This window comes from Symphalangus syndactylus, chromosome 2 (assembly GCF_028878055.3).
Source record: "Symphalangus syndactylus isolate Jambi chromosome 2, NHGRI_mSymSyn1-v2.1_pri, whole genome shotgun sequence".
Lineage (NCBI taxonomy): Eukaryota > Metazoa > Chordata > Mammalia > Primates > Hylobatidae > Symphalangus > Symphalangus syndactylus.
In genome coordinates this window covers 111800119-111814639 of record NC_072424.2, presented here as the reverse complement: position 1 = coordinate 111814639, position 14521 = coordinate 111800119, and the positions used below count along the sequence as shown (strand labels likewise).

Here is a 14521-nt window from a genome sequence, read left to right as displayed (position 1 = left end):
TCTCTTTCTAAGTCTCTCCCTCTCTATCACAAAGTTGGTTTTGAAACTTGTTGACAAGGATCAAGGAGGCAAACAAATTGGCTTAAATAATGGGAAGCATTGGAGGTTCAGGCCAATGCACAGATAAAGGCTGTGCTGAAGAAGGAATTTCATGGGGAGATGTAGGGCTCTGGTTCCAGGTACTGGACAGGGTTTCTGGAAAGAAGACCATGTAGGGGCTTGCTTTAGTCATCCACTGCTAATTCATTAACTATTCATTCAAGCAATATGTATTGAGTGATGACTTTTTTTTCATAACCAAGAACTATGCTAAATATTGGGGAAAGGATAATGAAAAAGACAGACACTGTCCCTATCTTCAGGGAGATTATAGGTGAGTGGACTGAGCAGTACTCTCTGTATCTGCCTCCTTCTGGTCAGCAACCAGCAGGTTTGGCCTGCTTAATCTCAATTAATAACTAGACTTGCACATGGCTGATATGGCCTCTCCTGCTCTAACTCCACCTCCTCATTTTTCAGCTTCTAATTCCACTTCTAAGGGCACTCAGTTTCTAGATATTGATTTGTTCAAATTCCAAAGACAGAGAGAGAAGGGTTGGGTGAAATCTGATTGACGCTGCTCTTTGCTGTGCCAAGTCAGAGATGGAAGTTCAGGCCTAAACAGCTGTGGCAAGATTGGGTCATGGTCCAAGACATGGAAGACCAAGACATGGCCCTTCCTCTGCACTGTGAGTAGACATATTTCCCGCTATAAGACTGCTTGGGCAGATAGAGTAAACATTACAATACCACCAGCCTCTGATGACTCAGACTTGCTCCTGAACCTTAAACCTGCTTTTTAAGACTTAACAATGATAATTACCATTAATGAACAGTTTCCTGGAAACAGATTTCTACCATTATTTTGGGATTCAATTATCCTGAGTGTGTACCTATGAGATACTTATATGGCTACTATGACACTTTAAGCTAATGAAATTTGAGCTAACATCTTATTTTCATTTTTATTATTTTCTTTTTTTTTTTTTTTTTTTTTTTGGAGACGGAGTCTCGCTCTGTCACCCAGGCTGGAGTGCAGTGGCGCAGTCTCGGCTCACTGCAAGCTCCGCCTCCCGGGTTCACGCCATTCTCCTGCCTCAGCCTCTCCGAGTAGCTGGGACTACAGGCGCCCGCCACCACGCCCGGCTAATTTTTTGTATTTTTAGTAGAGACGGGGTTTCACCGTGGTCTCGATCTCCTGACCTTGTGATCCGCCCGCCTCGGCCTCCCAGAGTGCTGGGATTACAAGCGTGAGCCACCGCGCCCGGCCCATTTTTATTATTTTCTTTATTTTATTTTTATTACATTTTTATTTCAAGAACTTCTTCAAAGCAGAAGGTCAAGACATAGGTGCAGTCTTGTACCAAGGAACAACTTAGATTTGTGTATGAAACTTCTCTCTGTTAACAAGTACAATAAGCTTTGCCCATTTGATAAACTTCAGGTGGTAATTATTGTTCCATTGGTTTCTTCTGCTGGCATCTCTTGTTCTTCTTGTATATTCATCATAAAACTAAAAATATTTTCTTTGTACATCAATTTTCTTGGTCCAATTTTTTGAAATGTCAAGATTAGCTAAGAGTCTATGAAAAAGCCACAATTAAAGAAAGGGATACCCTCTTCTTTCTAACTCAGAAAACCTCTCAGGTTGAAAGGGTATATGTCATGGCACATATCATAATATGAGAGACATTGATCTTAGGCCTCCTGAACCAACCTACTCATGGTTAGAGTCCTTCAATCTCATGCTACCCATCTCTCTTTAGTTTTGGGGTAATTTTGAAAAATGCAGCAAATCTTCCAGTCTCTAACACATCATTTGATACCTTATTGTATTAGAGCAAGAGTTCTCCTTTTCAGAAAACCAAATTTGATTTTAGAAAAAATTACTGGAGGCTAGGAGTGGTGGCTCATGCCTGTAATCCCAACGCTTTGGGAGGCCGAGGCTGGTGGATTACTTGAAGTCAGGAGTTCAAGACCAGCCTGGCCAAGATGGTGAAAACCCCGTCTCTACTAAAAATACAAAAAATAGCTAGGCATTGTGGCGCACAGTTGTAATCCCAGCTACCCAGGAGACTGAGGCAGGAGAATCTCTTGAACCTGGGAGGCAGAGGTTGCAGTGAGCATTGCACTCCAGCCTAGGCAACAGAGTGAGACCCTGTCTCCAAAAAAAGAAAACAAAACAACAAAAAAGAAAACATTCTGGTGGCTGTTTGTCTTTCAATAACATTCTACGCTATTTCTTTTAAAATATGGTTTAAGCTTTAGATTCCACTAATATCTATTGACACCTAGTATGTCAAATACTGTGCTAGGCAGTTTTTGCATACTTTGGAGTACTTCATTTTACCTTCAAAAGAAGCCTGAGAAGAAAGGATATTCACTGCATTTTACAAATGAAGATACTGAGTCTCAGAGAAATTAAGTGACTTGCTGAAATAAATGAAAACATGTTTTATCTTCTGAAATTCAACATTAATCTCAAGTCTAAGACAGGAATAGGCAGTCCTGTGTTGGTCTTCAGGTTAAATGTTAATTATTTTTAGTTCATTCTTCTCCTTGAAAGTCCACTAGGAGGAAGAATGAATAAAAATAGTGTACCATTGTCCATCCATCAGGATACTAATGGACCATTGTGCATTTTTGCAAAATAGAGAAATAGTCTCTGCTTTTCTGAAGCTCTGCTAAGTAAGTGAACATGTACTTTTTATAAGGCTGAGTTATAGGATGAAAGAGAAGAAGGGTAATAACAAGAAGAGAGTTTTTGCTGTGCATTTCCTTGCATAACTGAATGTATTAAGAAAATGTTGAATGTAGAATTCAAGCTCAGCAGATGTAACAAGGACCAAAATAACAATGGCTTAAACAAGTTAGAAGTTTCTTTCTCTCTTACTTAATAGCTGGATTTGGGTTGTTCTGGGTGTTGTGGAGGTGCCCAGGGTCAGACACCTGAAGTCTATAGTTTTTCTATACATTATTTAATTCTGGTTTCTAGTCTATCATGATGACCATTTATATAAGATACATTTAAAAATCTCACGCATATTAAGATGCATTTAAAAATCTCATCATCATTTACTAAGAGCTAATGGTCCCTTGGAAGTAAATAAACATGCACGAGTGCAGTCAACTAAAGGGAGATTGGGTATAGTAGGTCCTGGGTAATCTGTAGACAGCCTGAGCAATTGCAGCAGGGAATTAGAACCTCTGTGAGTGATACGGTAAATAATTTCCTATAGGGATTTGGTATCGCACAATTGTAGGAGAAGCTGAGAACACAAAGGTCTAGAAGGGGACAATTGGGGAAAAAGGAAAAATTTATTAATCAAGGCACAGAGGGAAGCTGGTGAAGAAGCACGTGGAAGGCTGCAGTCTTGGCATCTGGTGGTGGCCTTCTGAAGCTTCTGCTTGGCATCAGGGCAGGCCAGAGGAAAAGCTGGACTCAAAGCAGAGGGAAGCAGAAACGACTCACTGAATCCGGTAGACAAACTGGAATCCATGGGAGGAAACTGCAGCACGCATATCTTTCGCCACATCACTCCAGTGAGGCAGGCGACCCGCAGAAAAACTGCCGCCTTCTCCCAGAGCCCAGTCTAGTGCTTGGAGAAGTTGTAGGAGGAGATCTGGCCAAACTCGCTGGGCCCTCACTCCAACAAGGGGAACCAGTGATCGGCAGCAGGGTGCACGAGCTGCGGTGGTGGTTAGGGCCCGGCACCAATGCCTCAAGCACAGCACTGTGGGGTCACTTTGGCCTTCCAAATCATGCAAATTTCTCTTCTTTCCAACCCTAATCCAGAGCTACCCAGGGGAAGGGAATTCTGGGAAATGTCCTTCTAGCTTAGCTAAGCAACACAGCACAAAATCATCACAGTAACAGACTCTGGCCTAAGAGAGAATAAACGTGACTATGGGGGAAAAAATTTCAAAAGGTCAAGGGCCCTAAATTCAGTCCATTGCTGTGATAGACTTTAAAAATCAAAATGTTAATTATTCAAATATATGACTAGCTTCCATTCCATCTAAAACAAGATGTGAGGTCATTTCATTAAGGTCTCCTGGCCTTCTGTTTCTTTAGCTATGAAACTGAAAAACACATTTGCTAATGCATTATAAAGGCTTTCGTGCTTGTTTTCTCAGGAACGTTAATTATCTCCCTTGAGCTGATGACTTTCACTTATCTCCAGTTCCATCGTCTCACATGATTTCTAGTTCCTTTTTTACCAATGAGTACTAAACTTTTCCCCCTCGATGCTTCACTGTCAGCCAAACACAACAACCCCAAAGCTGAATTCCTTTTCCTCTTGTACCAGGGTTCTTTACCACTTCCATTCCCTTTCCAGAGGGCAGTCACTCTTCCTGCCACTTGGAGCGATGCTCTGGGGCTTTTTCTCAGTTCAGTCAATCATCACAATGGCTCTTGCTTTTATGGTTTCCTTCCTATATCTGCCATCCTATGCTACCTCTTATCATCTCGTTGCCGGCTTATTGGGATACCCTTCCAGAAGTCTTTGTCTATTCCAGGCCCTTCTCACACCCATCCATCCTCCAGACCACTGCCAACCTAAAATGAGTGACCAACTCTCCGAAGCAAAGAGTTTAATAGGGAATAGCAGGGGTGTTGCAAACCTGTGATATGCATGCTGTGATGGTTCATAGACATATCTGTAGGTTGGGGTAAAGGGGGAGCTTTTAAAGACAAAAAGAATTCCACATAGACTGTAACCAAAGGTTACAAAGACCAAAGGTAACAGGGGTTTGTTACAGGAGTTGGCATTAGCTTATCGGTTGGTTGAGACAGACTTACTAGGCAAGTGTCCTTGTGTAAACAGATTATTTGGAATACTGCAGTCTTGAGGGATTTCCTTGCAATAAGTCCTGTTACAGGAAAACCATGTAGTACGTGCAGAAATCTCTTGTGATAAGAGCTCCTTCTTTCTTGCCCTCCTGACTCCATTTTGTTTGTGTTTTGACATAAGTGACTCCATTTTGGTATTGGCAACTTTCACACCAGTATTCCTTAAATACCATTTTCCTCATGTCATCAATGTTTACAAATCTTCAAAGATTTCCTCTTTTCTTCCACGACATACAGGTCAAATGGCTTTCCAGATGAAAAGGAGATTAGAAATGATCTGGTGCAACATTCTTCTTTTCTTTTCTTTCTTTTTTTTTTTTTTTGAGATGGAGTTTCGCACTTGTCACCTAGGCTGGAGTGCAATGGTGTGATCTCGGCTCACTGCAACCTCTGCCTCCTGGGTTCAAGAGATTCTCCTGCCTCAGCCTCCCAAGTAGCTGGGATTACAGGCGCCTGCCACCATGCCCGGCTAATTTTTGTATTTTTAGTAGAGATGGGGTTTCTCCATGTTGGCCAGGCTGGTCTTGAACTCCTGACCTCAAGTGATCTACCCACCTCGGCCTCCCAAAGTGCTGGGATTACAGGCATGAGCCATTCAATAGAAAACAAGTAAAAGAAATTCTGGGAGATTGAGGGCACACAGATTTGGGAATAGAACCTTAGGTACCTGAAAGCTAATCCATGTGCTTTCTGCTTCTACATCACCTATGTTTCAGGCAAAACCTCTGATTTTTCAAGACCCTCCATTATCTCACCCAGCTCTATCAGGGCGTCTGCAGGACCATAGGGCCACAATTTACTTGTAGTCTAAGTCTTGTGCTCCAGGGCCACCACAGACTCCACATAACAGAAAAAGTGAATGATGCTCCCTGGGATTGTGCAATAAGGCAATACTTTATCAGTGTGGGTTTGTTCCCCACTGCTCCACACCCAAGTCAATACACACAAAGCACTTGTTGTGGCCTCTTCCTTCCCCCTCTACTCTATCCAGATCCTTCCTCTTTTTGAAGTTAAACGAAAGCTTTATCTCCTCTTTGAATCCACTCCATTTTTTAGAGGTCTTTATTTGTAAGAACTACTAGTGTGTTTCTAGAGTAACTCAGTTCTGGGCTACCAAGGGTGTAAATTTAAAATCAGAAAACCTCTGTTCTAATCCCAGCTCTTCTACTTACTGGTGGTGTGAACTTTACGTGATTTTTATTCTCTGAGCTATTTCTTTTTTTTGAGACGGAGTCTCGCTCTGTCGCCCAGGCTGGAGTGCAGTGGCGCAATCTCGGCTCACTGCAAGCTCCGCCTCCCGGGTTCACGCCATTCTCCTGCCTCAGCCTCTCCAAGTAGCTGGGACTACAGGCGCCCGCCACCACACCCGGCTAATTTTTTGTATTTTTAGTAGAGACGGGGTTTCACTGTGGTCTCGATCTCCTGACCTCGTGATCCGCCCACCTCGGCCTCCCAAAGTGCTGGGATTACAAGCGTGAGCCACCACGCCCGGCCGCGCTATTTCTAATCTATGTAATGGGCATAGTAATATCTGTCCTATTTCCTAGAGTACAGGTGCACATCAGATGATCTAATGCATATGAGAGTGCTTTAGATGCTGTAAAGTATGAGAGTATGATATAACTTAAGTTACAATGTGAGAATACATCTTAGTCCTTAGCAATAGGGTATTACTTCTGTATGTTTATTTTGGTTTATTAACCAGAATGTAGTTATTGACTGTAAGCATTTTGAAGGAAGAAATATCTCATATTTTTTCTTTCTGTCCCTGTAAGTGAGCACAGCATGAGTCTGTTTAAAAATCACGCTGGTTTATTTACCTTTGTGTTTTTAAGCGGGAAGGAGGAAAAGGACTTAAAAATACGATGCAGACATAGGAAAGATCTCAAATTGGGCTTCTTTACTTGTGTAGAGATCTGGCTAGTGGGCAGGCTAGGAACTAAGTAAGCTAGAAATACCAGGCTGCCAAAAACACTCCTGTTCCTGCCAGACACCATCACCAGGCTTTTTGCAGAACAATCCATCACTTGGGCATGATTTTAAAAAAAATCTCTTTCTGATTTTGGCTGTAAGAAAAGATGCAGGAGATTCAGTAGTGTTAAGAAACAATTAGCAGGAGATATTTAGGCCTTTCTTTGTTACGGCATACATAGTTATTCGAGAATTTTGTACACAATATCTAAAAGTTGTTCTGGATGCTTTTTGGATCCTCTGCTTTTTGCTACAACATGGAGAAGTTAGAACTACTTAGACCAAAAGCAATGCCAGTGAGATGGAGAATCTCAGGGTCGAAGGAAGTTTGGATCTAGGAAAAGGAAATACTTCTTACATCTCATGGACTGTCCAATTTACAACTGCAGGTGCAAGGACTGGCCTGGGTAATCACATGTGAGGCTTGGAGTCATGCTGTCAGAGGCAGGAATCCAAATCACATCTTCTAAAGAGAACGGTCATTTCACATTCTTATCTTGAGGCTATGGATTCTCCTCGTGTTTTTAAAAGAGATCCAAATAATTCTCCATTTTTTTTCTTGCTAAGAGTCAATCCTTTACATCCATATTCACATTTTAGTTTCTTTTTCTTTTCTAAAGAAAATATACCATAGTAATTTCATTTCAATCCCCAATTGTATTCTAGGGCATTGGTATAAACTATATAAACTTAGTTGGAGTTTAAAGAAGATTTTTATTAGGAACAAGCTTTTCATACCAGATCTTGAATGCATTACCAAACTTATTAAGCTGATGTGATTAGTGCTCAGGTATTTAGAGAGTTTATTGCTTGTAATACAAACAAATCCTTTGTGTAAATAGAGGTATGAAGGAAAAGTACTTGCTGTTCTAAAGTAACATTGAAAGCAAGATTAAACCATCCTTATTAGACCTTCTTAAATATGGATTGGCTTAGAACAACATTCCTTAATTGTGTTAGATCACAGCATGATTTTCTTCTGCCAGGAAAGTGTTTCTATTCTTAGGTTAAAGTGGATGTCCCACATCATTTTACTTTCTGGTCCCCTGTTCCCCTAACTGTAAAATAATTGGGTTGCCCCAGAATTTAGAATTCAGGAGGGGGTACTCATATAATCTTATGTACTTTTTTTTTTTTTTTTTTGAGATGGAATCTCACTCTGTTGCCCAGGCTGGAGTGCCGTGGCTCGATCTTGGCTCACTGCAATCTCTGCCTCCTGAGTCCAAGTGATTCTCCTGCCTCAGCCTCCCGAGTAGCTGGGATTACAGTTGTGCACTACCACCATGCTTGGTTAATTTTTGTAGTTTTAGTAGAGACGGGGTTTTACTATATTGGCCAGGCTGGTCTTGAACACCTGACCTCAAGTGATCCACCTGCCTTGGCCTCCCAAAGTGCTGGAATTATAGGCATGAGCCATTGTGCCCAACATCTTATGTACTTCTAGAATGCATTTAAAATATTATTCTAAGAAGGGGTCCATAGGCTTCACCAGCCTACCGAAGAGGTTCATGGCCCCAGAGAGGCTAAGAGCCCCTCCCTTCCATTTTTCTGTAGCTAATATTAAAACTCTTACATCAAACAAAATCAGGATGTATACTTATTAAACACTCTGTTATCCATATCTTATCTTTCACTTCAAATATGTTCAAGATCTTACCTCGACTCCCCACTGGGGAGTCTTGATCTGGGGTGCTCTTGATCATCACTTTAGCTCCCTTTAATAACAGAATTTTTCTAACATGGTTCAAGCTTTCACAACATAGAATCACAGATTCTTGACATTGTGAAGACACAGAACAATGTGAAGATTTTTGTATTCATGCTTCACAAGTAAAGTCAAGATGAGCCAAAACCCAAGGCATAATGTTATTATTTCATGAGTTCATCTGAGGTGATACTTGTGTAGAAACCCAGCCCTCCTTAAAATAGCCACTGTAACTCAGAAAAATATGTGTAATTATGATAATTATTTTTTTTGATAATTATTAGGGCTTTTTATCCAGAAATTCATATGTCCATAAATTAATTAATTAACCTCTTCTTTCATCTCACGATGAATAACTTTTCACTTTGAGCAGAGGAAAGGCATGTTTCCCAAGGTCACATATGAAGTTAGGTGATAAAGCTGTGACTGTCATCCTTCAGCTACCTTTGTATTCACATATTCAAGTGACAGGTGACACCAAATAACCTCCCCTGATCTCTTCTACCAACTCTGAGGACTCAAATGGGCAGAAATTCCAGCAAGAAAACATCTTGGAGTGAGGAAGAGGAGAAGATAGAGAGAGAAGTGGTAGGGATTCATTGATTCACTCACGCATCCAGCACATGTGTCTTGCTCACCCACAACATGGCAGGCACAGTACCAGGTGCTGGAGATCCACATCCTATTTTCACGAACCAGTGATAGGGGACAGACGAAAAGAAAAAAAAAAAATGAACACACCTATGATACAGTTTCAGGAGACAGAAGTGTTAAAATTCAGGTGGTGATAAGAGTGATAAGGAAAAATAAAAGAGGGTAAGTGAAAGGGCATGCTTGGAGGAGGGTTATTTCCAATATGATAGTAACAGAAGATGTTTCTGAGGTGGTAACATTTGGGCCAGGGTTTGTATGAAGAAAGCAGTGTGACAATCTTGGAGGAGGGGGTCTTGAAGCAGGGCTAATGGCAGGTCAGATGGCTTTGAGGACGTGAGCTTGAAGGGTGAGGAGAGCTGCAAGAAAGCCATTGTGTTTGAATTTGGACCAGGCTTTGGCATTGGACTGCCTGGCCTTGAATCCAGCACCACCATGTAGGACTTAGGGCAAGTCCGTTGATCTCTCTAGCTTTCAGTTTTCTTATCTAGAAAACAGGGCAATTGTATCCACTCGATGGCTTAACTGCCCAGTTAAATGAAGGAATCTGTATAAAGTGCCCCTAGTTCAGTGCATGGTGTGTGGCATGGACTTAGTACACTTAGTCATTAGTGTTTTTAAATGTCTGGCTGTGGTCTAGACATGAGGCGAACAGTTCTGAAAATGCCAGCACTGACTTCAACAGGCATTTTGCTTAAGTCACTCTGGGACACACAGGAAGTGCTTCAAGCCCTTTATTGATTTACGATGCTGTGGTCTTCTTTCCCTCCCTCTACACATAAATCCAGCTGAGTCAGGACCACAGAGACCAGGTTGTGGCTTTGAGAAATATAGTTCAATCCTAGGTCACCTGCAGTCCAGAGGGCTTCCTAGGAAACCAGACAGGTTTTACAGAAAATCATGAAGCTTTGGTGAAAGATGAAAGGTGAGATATAGGCTGAGAAACATAAAAATGTCCACTCTTCTTTTTTTTTTTTTTTCTTTTGAGACAGAGTCTCGCTCTGTCGCCCAGGCTGGAGTGCAGTGGCGCGATCTCGGCTCACTGCAAGCTCCGCCTTCCAGGTTCACGCCATTCTCCTGCCTCAGTGTCCTGAGTAGCTGGGACTACAGGCGCCCGCCACCACGCCCAGCTAATTTTTTGTATTTTTAGTAGAGACGGGGTTTCATCGTGTTCGCCAGGGTGGTCTCGATCTCCTGATCTTGTGATCCGCCCACCTTGGCCTCCCAAAGTGCTGGGATTACAGGCGTGAGTCACTGCGCCCAGCCTAAATGTCCACTCTTCTAAGTTGGTGCAATGAATTTCGACCATATGTCCTGTGCAAACATCAACTCTGCCCTGTTCACTTTGGCTTCTTCAGGCCTAACATGGCACCTGGCCCACAATTGGGGCTCAATGAATATTTGTTGGATGAATCAAAAAATTCTTTCTAGAACTCTTTCAGCTTCCATAATTAAGGGGGAGCTGCCTAGTCTGGGGCTGGATATCCTGATCTCCTCTGGTATGACTCTGACCCAATATCCAGGGAATGAGAGGTGAATGTGGCTTGTGTGGAACCTCACACACATTTGGCCAAAAATTATTTCTGCGTAAAGCTACTAAATTGAGGATGCAAGGCCATCTCCAATATTTAGTGACTGAAGAAGTTTCATGTTTTAGAGTCACTAAAATGAAGGCCATTTAAAAAAATGTACAGTGTTAGACAAAATTTATTTTAAGTTTTTCCATATTTTTCTCCAAATATAAGACCCAGCTTCCTCTGAGAAAAAGATTGAGAATAGCCCATTCAAGGTAGGATAATTATTCCTACCTTGGTTTCATGTAATTGAATATATTTAAACTTGACTCTTTACCAAAAAGATTGGAGGAAATTCCTTCATGGTTTTCCCAAGAAAAATATGTGACAATCTAAATCTGGAATTTGGGAGGGAGGTGTTTTTGCTTACCTAATTAAACATTAGAGGTTATAGAAATATTTCAATGGATTATCTCAGCCTTAAGAATCACATTAAATCTCTCAGATGTGAATGGGCAACCTAAAGTTGATAATAGTACTAAAAGATCATTGTAGAAAAATCATACCATAGCCACAAGTAATCAAACTGTCAATAACTATAAGGGGCTGAGATTTTACCCCACTTGCAAGCTAACAAGTTAACCTGTCACAGTTTAATGATGTTGACAGAAAACATAAGACTCCTTGGTCAGAGACAAAGGGCAGTTTATTATCTATAGCAAAGCAATAGCTAGAGTATCAACAAGTTAGCCTGTCACAGTTTAATGATGTTGACAGAAAACACAAGACTCCTTGGTCAGAGACAAAGGGCAGTTTATTCTCTATAGCAAAGCAATAGTCAGAATATCAACACTTGCCCAGGTTCTCCAAGCCCCAGTACAGGTCAACATGAAGGGGGCCAGATGATACCTGTACATAATTTTTTTTTTGAGGGAACACCCCAGCCTAGCAAACCCACATTTTTCATGATAGACAGTAAGCCACCCAGATGTCTTCCCTGGATGGAGACATTATCTCATTTATTTTATTTATTTATTTATTTATTTATTTATTTATTTATTTATTTTTCTTTGGTTATTTTTTCTAGGAGATGTTATCTTTAGTGGACAGTCAACAAATTTGCCCTTTGCTCCAGAGGGTGACACTATCTCTAGCTCCAAGACTATTTATTATGCAGCCTACAACAAGGCTATTATACAAACAGCCTTGGAAAGACAGCCTAGAGCAAAGACAGTCAGTGGCTTTTCCCAAAAGACATGAAGAAATGTGAGAGACCCACAGAGAATTGGCTCCCAACCCAAATATCCTAAAACTCAAATGTCTTTCTTTTTATTCGAAACAACAATCTAGAATTTCGAAAAACTCAAAGACCATAGAGCCTAGCTTTTTGCTCTGTTTGGTTTTATGGAGCTGAACCAGCCTACTGGAGGGTGGGTATCAATGTTGGAAGCATGAGTCATCTGCCATAAAATTTAAACTTAGATTTAAACAAATAACTCTGGCTCTTAAAAGAATTTGTTCATTGGATATTTGCACAGCTAAAGATTATGACAGCTCCAAGGATGTGGAGCAGCAGGTTCTAATTTGGAAGTTTACTTAGTGGCTTCATTTCAAGACCTACTGGGTTTAAGGCAAAGAGGCTGACATTGCAGAAGCACAGGTGTTTCAAAAAAGATTCTGGTATTCTTCAGATTTCCTCCAAGGCTCCAGGTCCCTAACATGCAGAACCACCACAGTCAAAGGCTTTTTCTCTGCTCATCTTCCTCTTCCACCATTCTTATGGGATAATTACATATCTTTAGAGAAAAGGCAATTTCAGACATTGTTATTTTTTGAACAGGGGAGGGTTATTTATTTTTTAAATACATATTTATTTCCAACTTTTATTTTAAGTTCAGGGGTACATGTGCAGGATGTGGAGGTTTGTTACATAGGTAAACGTGTGCCATGGTGGTTTGCTGCACAGATCAACCCATCACCTAGGTATTAAGCCCAGCATCCATTTGCTATTCTTCCTGATGCTCTTCCTCCCCCCACACACTCCTTCCACAGGCCCCAGTGTGTGTGTTGGTCCCCACCCCCCACATGTTTCCAACAGTGTAAAAGTGTTAACAGGAGGGTTTTAGTATTAAATGTAGCCATTATACAATAATAGTCACGTGAGTTTATGTTGTGCATCTACCTTTAAGATCTTTCAAATCTTATTTTTCCCTTTAAGTCTTAAATTTCAGTTATCACCAGTATTTACACAAACACTATTCCTTTTTCTCAACTAATTAAGTCAAAGGTCATTTAGAGTGATTGGAATGGTGAACTATTATATGGAAAATAGCATCCATGTGGTTCTGTACTAACTTTGCATCCAAACAACCAGGAAAAACTTAAAGAAATAGGTGCACTTAGCTAATTAAATCCTGTTTTTCCCTTGGAGTTAGATGATGCAGCAGCAGTATCTAATAGAACCAAAGAGTTTAAAACTACATTTTTATAGCATAAGCACAGCTAGAAGTAAAGCAAAATGACACCATCAGTCCTGTCACCATGGGCAACTGCTCATATAATACGTCAGTGTTTAACTTATCTCTCAGTCTGATACTCCAATTACAGTTCTATGACCTTGAAAATGATAAATATTGGACTGTAAAAGACGTTAAAGTGTCAGGCTAAGGTTTTAATACTATCTTAATAAACACAAGTATTCGTGTGTTACTTTACTGCTTTCCATGACTCAATGTTAAGGATTTTTCAAGGATAATTTGCAACATTTAAAACTATAATACTTTCCTAATTAAAGTATCAATAATGAAAAATGTACAACATCAAATATGATCTCCAAAGCAGTGACATTTAAGTTATAGTACAAACTAGAAAAGATTAATTTCTTGCAGCTCCTTCCGTTTTGGCTTGGCATTTTGAACTTTTAGTTCAGTGGTCTGCAAATTGGGATATGCATGCTCCAGGGTAGGGGTTCCCAACTCCTGGAACATGGACTGGACCAGTACAGGTCTGTGGCCTGTTAGGAACTTGGCTGCACAGCAGGAGGTGAGCTATGGGTGAGCAAGTGAAGCTGAGCTCTACCTCCTGTCTAATCAGCTGCAGCATTAGGGTCTCATAGGAGGGCAAACCCTAGTGTGAACTGCCCATGCAAGGGATGTAGGTTGCACGCTCCTTATGAGAATCTAATGATAAATGTTATGTACTTGAATCATCCCAAAACCATCCCCCCCGCCCCCTGTCTGTGGAAAAATTGTCTTCCATGAAACCAGTCCCTGGTGCCAAAAAGGTTGGGGACCACTGCTCTATGGAGTTTACTTTCTGAAGCGTACTCCCTCCATGATAATTCAAAGCAAATCAATTTCCAGAGATTCAGGTTCAAAAAAATCTGTTTCTTGATATTTCTCCTTCCCCATCTCTCCAGTTATAACTGTTCTCCCACTTAAAAGAAAGCACACTTGTTCTTACCAGAAATATTATTTTGATACATGTTCAAAATTGTAAAAATCTAAGAATGCTAGTCAAAAAGACAACTGGAAATATTGGTGTAGCTGTTCAAAAATGAGTCTAAAGCCTAGATAATCATCATTTTATAAGTCAAGGTATTTCCAATAATTTGCTTTCAACAAAAAATAAAGCATCATCTAATCAAGTTATCAGCACTATATTATTACAAATAACTTCTGTTACTTAAAGAATTAAGTGACATTGCTATTACAAAATTTTTTCAACTCCCCATATTTTAATTAATCTTGAGAACAATAATTTTCATCCATTTAAAAAGTACATTTG

The 14521-nt window shown here is 40.6% G+C and overlaps 1 protein-coding gene across 2 annotated transcripts in view; it reads left to right on the top strand.

The window, feature by feature from the left end:
• Nucleotides 1-14521, top strand: part of SLC2A12 (solute carrier family 2 member 12) — a 61177-nt gene that overhangs the window by 23020 nt on the left and 23636 nt on the right. The gene's annotated exons all lie outside the window — the stretch shown is intronic.